The following is an 11,638-nucleotide window of genomic DNA, read 5'->3' as shown; positions in this document are numbered from 1 at the left end:
TGGTCCAAGCCTTCGCTGGCAATTTCCAGGGCACATACGTGCGCCCCGGGAATTCCTGGGACCTTCGAAGCTGCCGGCAACAGCCGGGGGAGTCGCTCCGGGACTACATCCGGCGATTCTCGAAGCAGCGCACCGAGCTGCCCAACATCACCGACTCGGATGTCATCGGCGCGTTCCTCGCCGGCACCACTTGCCGCGACCTGGTGAGCAAGCTGGGTCGCAAAACCCCCACCAGGGCGAGCGAGCTGATGGACATCGCCACCAAGTTCGCCTCTGGCCAGGAGGCGGTCGAGGCTATCTTCCGAAAGGACAAGCAGCCCCAGGGCTGCCCATCGGAAGAGGCTCCCGAGGCGTCTGCTCCGCGCGGCGCCAAGAAGAAAGGCAAGAAGAAGTCGCAATCGAAACGCGACGCCGCCGACGCGGACCTTGTCGCCGCCGCCGAGTATAAGAACCCTCGGAAGCCCCCCGGAGGTGCAAACCTCTTCGACAAGATGCTCAAGGAGCCGTGCCCCTACCATCAGGGGCCCGTCAAGCACACCCTCGAGGAGTGCGTTATGCTTCGGCGTCATTTCCACAGGGCCGGGCCACCCGCCGAGGGTGGCAGGGCCCGCGACGACGACAAGAACGAAGATCACCCAGCAGGGGAGTTCCCCGAGGTCCGCGACTGCTTCATGATCTATGGAGGGCATGCGGCGAATACCTCGGCTCGGCACCGCAAGCAAGAGCGCCGGGAGGTCTGCTCGGTGAAGGTGGCGGCGCCAGTCTGCCTAGACTGGTCCGACAAGCCCATCACTTTCGACCGGGCCGACCACCCCGACCATGTGCCGAGCCCGGGGAAATACCCGCTCGTCGTCGACCCCGTTGTCGGCGATGTCAGGCTCACCAAGGTCCTGATGGACGGGGGCAGCTGCCTCAACATCATCTACGCGGAGACCCTCAAGCTCCTGCGCATCGATCCGTCCTCCGTCCGAGCAGGCGCTGCGCCCTTCCACGGGATCATCCCTGGGAAGCGCGTCCAGCCCCTCGGGCGACTCGACCTCCCAGTCTGCTTCGGGACACCCTCCAACTTCCGAAGGGAGACCCTGACGTTCGACGTGGTCGGGTTCCGAGGAACCTACCACGCCGTGCTAGGGAGGCCATGCTACGCGAAGTTCATGGCCGTCCCCAACTACACCTACCTGAAGCTCAAGATGCCGGGCCCCAACGGGGTCATCACCGTCGGCCCCACGTACAAACACGCGTTCGAATGCGACGTGGAGTGCGTGGAGTACGCCGAGGCCCTCGCCGAGTCCGAGGCCCTCATCGCCGACCTGGAGAACCTCTCCAAGGAGGTCCCAGACGTGAAGCGCCATGCCGGCAACTTCGAGCCAGCGGAGACGGTCAAGGCCGTCCCCCTCGACCCCAGTGGCGACACCACCAAGCAGATCCGGATCGGTTCCGGGCTCGACCCCAAATAGGAAGCAGTGCTCGTCGACTTTCTCCGCGCAAACGCCGACGTCTTTGCGTGGAGTCCCTCGGACATGCCCGGCATACCGAGGGATGTCGCCGAGCACTCGCTGAATATTCGGGCCGGGGCCCGATTCGTCAGGCAGCCTCTGCGCCTCGATCATCAAGGAAGGGTCGGCCTCGCCATGGCGGAGCCCGACCCTCCCTCGGGGGCTAAAAAGGGGGAACCCCTCTGCGTCAAGATCTTTTTAAGTCAAAAAAGGGGGGCCTCTTGCGTTCTCCCAGCTACGTTCTCCTGGCTATGTCAGAAGCCGAGTCTCGAGGAGCGAACGCGGGTTCATGAAAATGGCAAGGCCGATTGAGCCGAGGAACTCCCGTACCTCCGGGTTAGGGATACCTCACTCATCACCTGCCACGAAGAATGGCCCAACTCGAGAAGCCACTCTATTATCGACGAGCTAGGACGAACATGCAGACGGAAAGAGAGGAGAGTACGACTCCATGCAAGAAAGACAAAAGTGTTCAGGCCTCAGCGGCCGTGGTGAGACACACGTTCAACAAGAAACTGTTCAAACGAGAATCAGGTGCCGCCTTGGGAAGGAGCCGCGCCTTCAACTCCACCCCCGCCATCGGTGGGGTCCATCTCGGCCTCCGGTGACGTCGCAGGAGGAAGGACCTCCGCCTCAAAGGTGGTCGCCAGCACCGCGCTCGGGCCGGGGGCAACCGCGTCAAGCCGCTGCACCTCCGCCAGAGCAGCATCGTCTTCGTCAGGAAGACAGTACCCCTCACTAACCCGCTCCAGATCCACAACGTAGTGAGAAGCGAGCACGGCGAAGGCCCGCCTGACGCCATGGTGTAGCGCTTCGCGGACTCTGCCGCGGGCGTGACCACCCAAGGCTCGAAGGCGGCTCTGAGGGGAGCTTCCTGAAGGGACGTCATCAGAGCCGAGGGCACGGTAAAAGTCCGAGACGGCCTCGGACATGGCCGCAAGGTCCGCCTCCCTCTGCTCGGCGGCTCCGGCAAGCGCCTCAGCAAGCGCCTTGGCGGACTCATCAAGGGCGGACTCAAGCTCTGCAAGTAGCCAGGAGAAATACCTCAAGCACAAGCAAGGGAAACGGACAAGAAAAAGAACTGGGGAGGACCAAGACGTACTCCCGGCTCGGGCACGGTGCTCCGAGGCCGCGACTTGGGTCGCAGCTAAGTCAGCCGCGAGGGTCTCGGCTCGACTTTCGGCCTCGGCAGCCCGATCTTGAAGTCGGTTCCGTTCCTCGACGACCCGGGCGAGCTCCGATCGCTGCTGTTGCGCCTCCGCACGCGCCGCTGCCGCCTCGGCTCTCAGGTCGGCGCATAGCAGCTGTAGATCCGCCACCTTGGCATCTTGCTGAGAAAGGCGCGTGGTAGCCCCGGCGAGCGAAGACCTCAGGGATCGCAGCGAGCCCCAGACATCAACCTCACGGCGGATGAACGACGACTTAGCAGCGCTCCGGTCCGTCAGATCCTGGGAAAAGGAAACAGGGCGTCACAGCGAGTATCACACAGAAGGAAGAAAGGGATGCCCGAAACCGCTACCTGGAGGATTTTGGGGACGTCTCTGCAGAAAACCTCCAGCGACGCCCGGAGCGACCCCACCGTCGCCTCTGCGCACTCGCGGAGCTCACCCCAGGACTGGTCCTCCTGCTCATCATCGAGAACGAAGACGGGGTCCGAGGCCTCGCGGGTCCGGAATCGGAGCAACGGGCGCCGGGCCTCGGGGCTCCGCCGCACAGCGATGAGGCTGTCGCCCGGCTGGACAGATTGTGCGGCCGCGCCCACCTCTTCTGGGGTCTTGGGCACCGACGCATCAGCCATCCCGGCGCTGGCGGCGGCTGGACACCCTTCGACAAGGACGGCGGCAACCTCGACGGTGGCAGGCGCCGGCATGACCGGCACGACAGGCGAACTCAGAGCCGCGTGGGCGTCAGCCGCCTCCTCAACCACGATCGCCGCCTCGGCTGAAGAGCCGGCCTCGGGAGCCCGCTCCTCCGAGATTGGCGACGCCCGAACCCCCGATGTCGGGGTACCCCGCGGGAGGGTCGGTTGAATGGCGCTGGCCGCACAGTTCGGCGCCGTCTTGAGGGCCTTCCGGGGTGCCAGGTCGGTCTGGCCGTGACTTCGCTTGCTGGATAAAAAAGGAAGGGGATCACAACCAAAACATACGAATGGGAGGCCAAGACGAAGACATTCCGAGGTACTCACCCACTCCGGGCCATGATCCACCGCGCCTGGGGAGAGCCTTCTTGGATCCCGGCTCTCGAAACGGCCGCCGAGGTCCGCTTCGCCGGCGCTTGGGGCGCCTGGGAGACAGGTTCCCCGGGCACGGCAGCGACCACCTGAGGGTCACTCCCGTCCGCCACCAGCACAAGCGGCGGCCTCTGGGGAACAGACGCCTTGGTCTGGACCTCCGGAACTACTTCAGCTCCTCCGGCGGAGGGGTCAGGTGGCCTCTCGGTTCGCCCCCGCGCCTCGGGTCGGGAGCCCGACGCCCCGACTTCGGGGGCTGACGGAGTCGGTTCGCTCGGGGGCTGGCTCGACGGCTCTTGGCCACACCCCAGGCCGAGGCTGAGGCCGAGACGGGCGGCCATGCCGTCATCATCATCATCATCGTCGTCGTCATCGTCGTCGGGCGTCTCCGGCGACGGCTCCCTCGGGAGTCCGTCCCTCTCCTGCTGGCGGCGACGCTTCTCCAAGGCGTCCCGAGCCCGCCTCCGCTCGCGGGCCCGGGCCTTCTCCGCGTCCTTCTTTTTCTTCTTCTCCTCCGCGGCAACCCGCCGCGCTGCACGGTCCACCGCGTCCTCCGGGACCCGTGGCAGGGAGGGTTTGTGACACCCCACATCCTAAAAGGAGGGGAGAAAGGAACCCGATCATAAGGACCTGGAGCAACCAGACATACGAAGAAGGGAGGAGCAAACGCTCACCAAAGTCACGCACCCCTGATCGGGGCGCATCCGAAGCTGGGAGTATGCGTGGGGGTCCGGCTTCCCCATCGCGGCCGACACCCGCCATTGGAGGGCGTCGGAAGGGAGAGGATCAGGGGACATTCGTGAGCCCTCCCAGTCGGCTTCCGGGGTCATCTCCCAGAGCGACAGCCGCCGCTCCGCCAATGGGAGCACCCTCCGACGGTGAATGGCGGCGATCACTCCCGCAGCAGTAAGTCCCCCCTCCCGCAACTCCTTCAGGGCCTGGAGAAGGGGCTCGAGATTTTTCTGCCTCTCGTGCGGGGTCCCGTGGCGCCAGGCGTCGGTGGCAGCTGTAACTACTCGCTGGGAAAATGGTGGGAGCAACTCACCGTCGTTCCGGAGTTAGAACCACCGGCGCTGCCACCCCTTGTTCGAAGACGCGAGAATGGCAGGAATGTACTGCAACGCCCGCGACTGCCTCAACAAGAGAATGCAGCCGCCGGCCCGCACCGCTGCATGAATCCTCCTCTCCCCCGTCGACAAGGCGAAAGGCTCGACGAGGAAGAAGTAAGTCCACAAATCCCAATGGGGAGCAATCCCCAAGTACCCTTCGCATAGCGCTACGAAAATAGCGGCCCGCGAGATGGAGTTGGGGGAGAGGTTGTGCAACTCCACCCCGTAGTGGAATAAGATGGCCCGCATAAAGCGGCCCGCCGGCGCACCAAATCCCCGCTCATGGAAGGAGACGAAGCTCACAACATACCCCGGCGGTGGGGACGGAGCGGCTCCGCCCACGGGAGGAATCCACTCTGGCCGCTGCTTGTCGGTGAGGGGGCGGAGCAAACCTTCGCCGACCAGCTCCTCCAGATCACTCGCCGTCACCGTGGAGAAGGGCCACGGATCGCGCGGGGGGATTATGGTCACTCGGTCCGCCATCACCAAGGTGGAGAAGATGGCGGCGCGGGGGGCAGGGAAGGCGGTTTCTCTCTCCTCCGGCTAAAGTTTCCCGGGTGGCGAAAACCTGAAGGGAAAAGAAGGGAGCAGAGTGAAGAACCTTCACTGGGCCCCCTCTCAAGTATATGAAGGCCAGGGCGAAACCGTTTCCAGCACGCCGCCTGGGCCGGACGCAGGATTCGAAAAACGCGAAGCGGCGCAGCCGTTCCTCGAAACGGCTCGCACACGCGTAACGACCGCCCCGCCGACCACTCGCCCCGTCGCATTAACTCCGCGGCAGGACACGCGGCGCTTCTGGCAGGAGGAGCGCGCGACGCTTCACCTTCGCCGTAATAACCGCTTCAGAAAAGGTACGCCACGTCGTCCGACTTCATATCCTTTTTCGTTTTCCTCTTTCTCTATCTCTTGCAACAGGGACCGGGAAAAGGGGAAACCCCGAAAGGGATCCTTCTCCGCGAAGGAACCGGGCTCCGAGCCCCCCATTACTGATCAGGGGTTCGAAGGCTGGCCCCCCGAGGGTTCAACAGTCGCCTCAGATCGCGTGGGCCCGACACCCACTACTGGTCAGGGGTTCGAAGGCCAGCCCCCCGAAGGGCTCCATGGCCGCCTCAGGCTACTCGGGCTCCGCGCCCATTACTGATCAGGGGTTCGAAGGCTGGCCCCCGAAGGGTTCACAGTCGCCTCAGACACCGAGCGAGGGATGACCAGGGGTACGTTCGATACATAACCGAGGCTCGGGCTGCGCTCCCGAGGTACCCTAGGACATTTCCGAGACCAGCGGGAACGATCTTGTAACGGAATCCCATCGGAGGGAGGCATCGAGCCCTCGGACCCCGTCGCCAGGGGACCGGGTCCGGCAAATCACCCGCAGGTACTTTTGGGCGTGCCTCTGGGCCCCTAGCCGACCCCCAACGAACGGGGCACGGACGTCCACTCGGATTACCCGCTTGCAGCTCACCGGAGACACCATGTTCGGTGCCCATCGAGGGTAACATGGCGCACTCCCCCCTCCTCCTTGCGGAAAGGCGACGTAGGGGCGTATGTAAAAAGCCGAGTCTGTCCCTGATCGTCCTCTCGCCCTGTGCAGAGGCTCGGGGGCTGCTCTCGCAAAAACCGGCTCTGGCCAAATCGTTGACAGCGTCAACATACCAGCCCGAGAGCTTGGGCCCCGACCGTGCACCCGGGCTACGGCCAGTTCGCATGAGGGAACGACCAGACCAGCCGAAGCGTTAAGCGAAGTATTAAGACCTCGAAGGAGTGTAACCACTCCTCCGAGGCCTCGGGGGCTACACCCGGCGGGTGCGCTCGCGCGCACCCACCGGAACGAAATGCAACCGAGAAAGGCTGGTCCCCTTGCAAAAAAGTGCGACAAAAGCCTCCAAGCGAGTGCTAACACTCCCTTCGAGGCTCGGGGGCTACTGTCGGGGACCATAATTAGGGGTACCCTCAAGACGCCTAATTCTCAGCTGGTAACCCCCATCAGCATAAAGCTGCAAAGGCCTGATGGGTACGATTAAGTCAAGGATCAGTCCACACGAGTGACTCGATCACGCTTCACCCGAGCCTAGCCTCGGCCAAAGGCAGCCGACCTCGAGAGACTTCCGTCTCGCCCGAGGCCCCCCTTTTTATGGCGGACACATCACCGGCTCGCCCGAGGCCTTGGCTTCGCTCAGAAGCAACCCTGACTAAATCGCCACACCGACTGACCAAATTGCAGGGGCATTTAACGCAAAGGTGGCCTGACACCTCTATCCTGACACGCGCCCCCAGCAGAGCCGAGGTGACCGCCGTCACTCCACCGCTCCACTGGCCAGTCTGACGGAAGGACAGCGCCGCCTGCGCCACTCCGACTGCAGTGCCACTCGACAGAGTGAGTCTGACAGGCAATCGGGCCTTGCCAAAGGCGCCACGGCGAACTCCGCTCCGCCCGACCCCAGGGCTCGGACTCGGGCTAAGACCCGGAAGACGGCGAACTCCGCTCCGCCCGACCCCAGGGCTCGGACTCGGGCTAAGACCCGGAAGACGGCGAACTCCGCTCCGCCCGACCCCAGGGCTCGGACTCGGGCTAAGACCCGGAAGACGGCGAACTCCGCTCCGCCCGACCCCAGGGCTCGGACTCGGGCTAAGACCCGGAAGACGACGAAACTCCGCTCCGCCCGACCCCAGGGCTCGGACTCGGGCTAAGACCCGGAAGACGACGAAACTCCGCCTCGCCTGACCCCAGGGCTCGGACTCCGCCCTGGCCTCGGCTGAACGATTTCCGCCTCGCCCGACCCCTTGGCTTGGGCTCGGCCACGGCAACAGAAGGCAGACTCAACCTCGGCTTCGGAGGAAACCCTACGTCGCCCTGCCTAGAGCACAGACCGCCACGTCAACAGGAGACGCCATCATCATCCCACCCCGAATCGACTCGGGTCACGGAGAACAAGACCGGCGTCTCATCCGGCCAGCTCCGCCAGAGGGGCAATGATGGCGCTCCACAAGCTCTATGACGACGGCGGCCCCCAGCTCTCTTACGGAAGCAGGACAACGTCAGCAGGGACTCGATCGCTCCAACAGCTGTCCCTCCATCAGGCTCCGCCGCACCTCCGACAGCCACGACATCACGCCAGCAGGGTGCCCAGATCTCTCCGGCTGCCACATTGGCATGTACCTAGGGCGCTAGCTCTCCCTCCGCTAGACACGTAGCACTCTGCTACATCCCCATTGTACACCTGGATCCTCTCCTTACGACTATAAAAGGAAGGACCAGGGCCTTCTCAGGGAAGGTTGGCCGCGCGGGACCGAGGACGGGACAGGCGCTCTCTTGGGGCCGCTCGCTTCCCTCACCCGCGTGGACGCTTGTAACCCCCCTACTGCAAGCGCACCTGACCTGGGCGCGGGACGAACACGAAGGCCGCGGGACTTCCACCTCTCTCACGCTCGACTCCGGCCACCTCGCCTCTCCCCCCTTCGCGCTCGCCCACGCGCTCGACCCATCTGGGCTGGGGCACGCAGCACACTCACTCGTCGGCTTAGGGACCCCCCCTGTCTCGAAACGCCGACAAAAATTAACTAAAAGGTTTAGAACTAGTCGGCTAATAGATCAACTAATTGTTAGTTATAGCTCTTAAATAGCTATTAGTTGTTAACTGCTTCAACCAAACTAAAATCAGTTAATAGCTTATTAGCTCTCTAATAATTAGCTTTAGAAGTTTGGAACAATGCTTAATTTTAACATCTAACTATTAGCTCTAGTGCATTTAAATATGACCTAAATTTTAGTCTCTATCACATCAAATATTTGAAAACTAGTTAGAAGTATTAAATATAATTTAATTATAAAACTAATTACATAGATAAGGACTAAATAACAAGACGAATCAATTAAGTCTAATTAGTGCATAATTCGCTCATGCCTAGTAAATATTCGATAAACATAGATTAATTATGCTTAAAAAATATCTCGTCATTTAGCCTTCATAGAGGAAATATCAGCACATGTATTCATGTTTATCATAACCAACACCATCATCATAAATCAGTGTACCATTATATCTCTAATCAAAGAAGCTTTCAAGGTCGCTCTTAACTGTGAGCACGCCTGATATATCAGTTTTATTCATTTGCAGAGGTCACACACTTTATCCATGAGCCATAATCCCTTTATCTTCTGGCTGATCAAACCCTTAAACACTTGCAAGGTGAGTTGGCAAGGTCTCACTACGTAGCCTTTACAAATATTCCCCAAAAGGTACTCGTTAGGTTTTCTCGGTGTTGTAAGCAGTACACCTCCCCAAGGGGGCAAACCACCCTCGGCAGAGGGAGTACTGCACCCTGAGCCCCATTGACGGCACACATGCTAGGTAAACTACACCTCAGGTTTCTCTAATTAATCAACTAAGGATGTTCCAAACCACCTCATGGCTGCACTATTTTCCCTGGTGTTAGTCCAACGAACTGGTCCTTACGGAGAAGCACTCGGGATCGAGTCTCCTTTAGTGTCAGAAGTTCATAATCATATCCAAAATATGAGCATCGTATAATAATCATTCTCATCATGTTCATTAATTAAGTTCAAGCACTAGATAAAATTAATCATCACAGACCAACCCAATAGGTAAACAAGGATATGATAAATAGAGATCTAGTCAATCTTTAGGTTGAATCATGTTTGTTTACGAAAATGTAAGTTTTTCATGTGAATAGGACATAATAGATTAGATGATACTTGCCTTCACCAAATAGTTGCTTAGGTTCTTCTCCTACAACTCCTTCGAACTCCACAAACAAATTGTTATCTATGTGATCGCAAACATACATTCAACATATTTGAAATGAAAAAAAAACAATATATCATACAAGGGTAAAGATTGTTAGGACATGCAACACAGCATAGAGCTTGCTTCTACGGTCATGTGAGGAAAAGAAATGCAATAGTCGAAGCTATGGTCGAGAAGATTTCGTGTTTATGCTAAATAAGTATGAACTATAACATTTGAATTGGCATAAACATATTAACAAGTATTTATAAAATATAAATTAAAACTACCACTTATTTTTTATTAACTTGTTATTCTAATAGCCGATAGTTAAATAAGTATTTAATTAATTAGCATGCGCGATATAGCGAAATGATTTTATAACATGTCAGACAGCGCACAAGACACACACGAAATAGCGGGCAGGCAACGCGCGTACATCATGCACGAATGTGGTGTGGCAACGCGCGTGGCAGCGAGGGCGCGAGCTAAAGCGTGCAATACGAATGTGCTCGTGGAGAGGGCGTGTAGCGGGCACGACACGACGGCGTGAGATGCAAGGCGCAAGAAACATCGATGTGCGGCGGGCTCGGCACGACGGCACGCACAAGTGGGCTGGACGGGGGGCTACACGTCGTGACGGTCACAGCTATGGTGAGGACGGCACATAAACATTTGGCGTGGAGCTTGCCGGGGCGTCGGGCTGCTGCGTAGTGCGGCGCACACGCCGCAGCGCGCGACAATGACCGACGGGATACGAGCTTGGGAGGGGTAGACGATAGGTGTCACCTCGGCGACGACGACGGTGAAGATGGGCAACGACGAGGCGAGGCAGACGCTGGCGCACACCGAGGTGGCGTGCGTGGCGCTCGGTGAGACAGCGGGCTCGCGTGACAACTGCTTCGAGCGAACTCCAGGATTGCGATGACATCGGGGCCTCAGCGAGGGCAGGCGTGATGCAGGTTGTGGTCGCTGGCTGGGGCCTGTAGGGGCGTGGATGGATGGAGCTCACGCGGGCTCAGACGACAAGGGCTCCAAACGCGACGACGGTGCGTCGAGCACGACGGGGTTCCAAGCAAGGCGTGGCACGTATGGCGAGGCGTAGGCTCGATTTGGAGAAAGGGCATGAGGGAGGGGAGAGAGGCCGAGTGGGGCAAAAAATGGGAGCGCGGGCCGTGCGCGAGACGGTTCCGGCTTTGGAGGCATCGTGGGCGCGCCCATGCTGCGAAAATGGAGGAGGGTGATTACGTGGTGAAGAAGATCGTGGCGTGTGGCCCCTAGGGTAGTAGGCGGCGGGGGACGGGGGGCGTGGGTGAGCCAGGCATGGGAGGTGCGTTGGGGTGCGGTGCTGAAGTGGGCCGTGGCGGGACAGGCCAGGCTAGGTCGCGGGGGCGCAACGGCCCGGGTGGACACGTCGCGAAAACTAGGCCGAGAGGTCGGCTGAGGGAGGGGCGAGGGAGAAGAAGGGTTTCCCTTTTTATTTCTTTTTTATCCATTTACTTTCCAGCTAAATTCAAACTTGAGCGTGATTCGTAAACTAAATTAATACATGTCAAGTAAACTCATCAATCAAAATATATGCTCTAGCATGATGCATGTCACACCCGGCTTTAGAAGGCAAACTGAATGCGAACCATATACGTGCCAAGATCAGAAAGTCTCGTACACAACGATTACATAATTGGACATCATCACACATTGCTCAAAATAAATAGCGGAAATAGTACTTTATTACATCAAGATGTCCAAGACATCCACAGAGTCTTTAACGTAGCATAGTCATTAATATCATCAAAGTGCGGAAAAGCGAACGTAGCAGATAAGGCCTTCACATGCAGCTGACTAGGGGTTTGCCACTAACATAACTAGAACTCGTCGTAATCCTGGAACTCCTCAAAGTCCTCCATGTTGCCTGCATCTCCTTCTGAGCACTGAATACAGTGGGACAACCTGGGGTGGGGTGGTTTTTAAAGCAAGGGTGAGTACACATCAACGTACTCAACAAATGTCCCGTTTGGCTAAAGTGGATTGGCTGTATGTGGAGTTAAGGTTAAATAGTTG

Source organism: Zea mays, chromosome 1 (assembly GCF_902167145.1).
Source record: "Zea mays cultivar B73 chromosome 1, Zm-B73-REFERENCE-NAM-5.0, whole genome shotgun sequence".
NCBI classification, from domain to species: domain Eukaryota; kingdom Viridiplantae; phylum Streptophyta; class Magnoliopsida; order Poales; family Poaceae; genus Zea; species Zea mays.
Note: the sequence above shows the minus strand (reverse complement) of the source record.